Source organism: Notamacropus eugenii, chromosome 3 (assembly GCF_028372415.1).
Source record: "Notamacropus eugenii isolate mMacEug1 chromosome 3, mMacEug1.pri_v2, whole genome shotgun sequence".
Taxonomy (NCBI): domain Eukaryota; kingdom Metazoa; phylum Chordata; class Mammalia; order Diprotodontia; family Macropodidae; genus Notamacropus; species Notamacropus eugenii.
Window position 1 is genome coordinate 57,917,626 of NC_092874.1, and position 2,527 is coordinate 57,920,152.

The window sequence follows — 2,527 nt, forward strand, 5'->3', positions numbered from 1 at the left end:
ATATAATTGGAAACAAAATAAAATGCTATTAAAAAAAAGAAACAAGATGTGGAAGGTTGCAATTTGGGAAATGGGTGGAGAAAGTGTTCTCTGCTTCATTCTTATTTGCTACTTGCCCTGCATCCTATTTTAAGTAAATGTCCTTTTGCACAATTGAAGATGAAAGTTACATAACTACAAAGATCAAACGTGGTTCCAAAGAGGAGACATGAGAAGACACTCTCCCCACCACACACAGAAATATCTTTTGCAGAAGTGGGAAGGGGAGGGTGGTCCATGGTTGTGGAACATTGCCTATAATATCTGATTTTTTTCCCTCTTTCCTCTCTTAATTTTTTGTCACTTTTAAGAATATTCTTTGTTTTAATGGATGACTCTTTGGGAGGTGGGAAATCAGGAGGAAATATAGGTGATGTAAAAACAAAAGATATCAATAAAAATCTATTAAAATGGTCTTTGATGTCTTGTAATCAATTATGATTGGTTGGGGAGATTCAAAGGGGAAAAATGAGGAGTCCTGAATAGTGCTTGAACAGATGGATTACTGACCCGTTTCTAAAAACCTTAAATGCAATTTACATTTCCTCATCTATAGAATGGGGCAGGAGAGAATAAGATAACAAGGTATATTTGTTTGTTTGAGTACTTCATGGAATATAAATGAGCATCTCGTGTAATATGAATGATGAATCATGCTCAAATTATTGTTAATATAAAATAAGAATCTCTAGAACATTTTGTGAAATGTACTGTTAATATTCATAGCTATCACTGTATTTAGATGATAAACTAATTTGCATACTCAAGGCTAGCAGCATACTTTTTGTTGCTATGTTTGTAACATTCAAATATTCAATTTGGCCAATGGTGGAATCCCACTAAGGAATTTCCCATCTCACCCTTCCTGATTGGCTAGGGCTTATCATTTGGGGTTCACTCACTTGATTGGCCAGTGTTACCATAATCAAGACACCTCACTAGCACAAACCATGTCAACAAAAGTACAGAAACTCAATGTCTGACAGGATTGATCAGGTGTTGCCCAGTCCTTCATTAAGACTATGAGAACCTCGTTCCACAGTGACCTACTGAAACAGTTCAACTAGAGACCATTGGTGTTCATGGATACAAATTAATATAAAGTTGACTTATGAGATGGAAAGAAGCATGCAGGCACAGAAATCCCACATTAGGTCTTTCTCAGGGACTTTTAGTCTGGATGAAAGACCATCTACCTTACAACAACATATGAGCACATATCCTTTCAAGATCCTAAGAGCTTTGTAACGCTGCATGAAATGTCTCTGTCTTTAAAGTGATATCTGGATGATGTTCTTATTTGCTTGAACAAATCTTGGTTAGTTTTGTAATATTTTTGATCTCCTAATAAATGCATTTAGGGTAAGTTCACTTGTTACTTTCAGTATCAGAAACCTAAATAAAAGTTAATTAACTAAGAAAATCCTCTGATAATAACAGCTAACATCTATATAGTGCCTACTATGTGCCAGGTACTAAACACTTTATAATTATTATCCCCTAACGAACCAAGATGGTCATTTTCATCCTTCCTTTGGGAGGATGCCTGATATGGTGAAGAGCTTGGATGCTACAGGTAGCTGGTGGCACAATAGACAGGGCACCAGAGGTGGGTCATGAAGATCTGAATTCAAATTAGACCTCAGGTACCTACTAGCTGTGTGATCCTGGGTACATTACTTAATTTCTGTTTGTCTCAGTTTCCCCTACTGTAAAGAGGGGATAGTAACAGCAGAGCTGTTGTTGGGATCAAATGAGATAATAGTTGTAAAAAACACTTAAGACACTGCCTGGCATACAGTAGATTGTATATAAATGAGTATTCTACTGTCCTTACCTCTCCATCCCCTCCCTGGAGTCAGAAGATCTGAGTCTGAGTCTTGGTTTTTCTCCTTACCAGATGGGTAACTCTAGATTGGTCAGTTTCCTAATCTATAAAATGGTCATTATACTTTTGCCATCTTCCTCATAGGATTATTATTCTTTTCTGTTTATGTTTATAGTAATGCACCTATACTTTCAAATCCAGTTATAAGGGACTCAAAATATTATGAGGCTAACAAGGATGTGTCAAAATAAAATAGAATCATCATACATGTATCTTAGTTTATATCTGTCCCAACATAAGCTAAATTCAACTTTCTGTGTATATGTGCTTATGTTCAGACTGATTCTGCCAACATCAGGGTAAAACCAAGAGATCTATGTCTCTTTCAATATTAAATTCTGTGCTTCTATGATGTAGAGATTTTCACAAAAATGTAACACATTTTTGTGTCACCTGGCCATGATGAGTTGCCACACTGAAATTCATCAACTTCCTCCAGAAAGGACTGGTTTTAGAATATGATTTCTTTGAATTGTATTGCAGTGGATCAGAAGGTTCCTCCTCCATAAGCTTTTCATACCCTCAGATGGGGAGAAATTAGTTAGGGTGAAACCTAGTCCAAAGAAGGCTTTTGTCTTTGAATTTTTCCATTTCCCAACA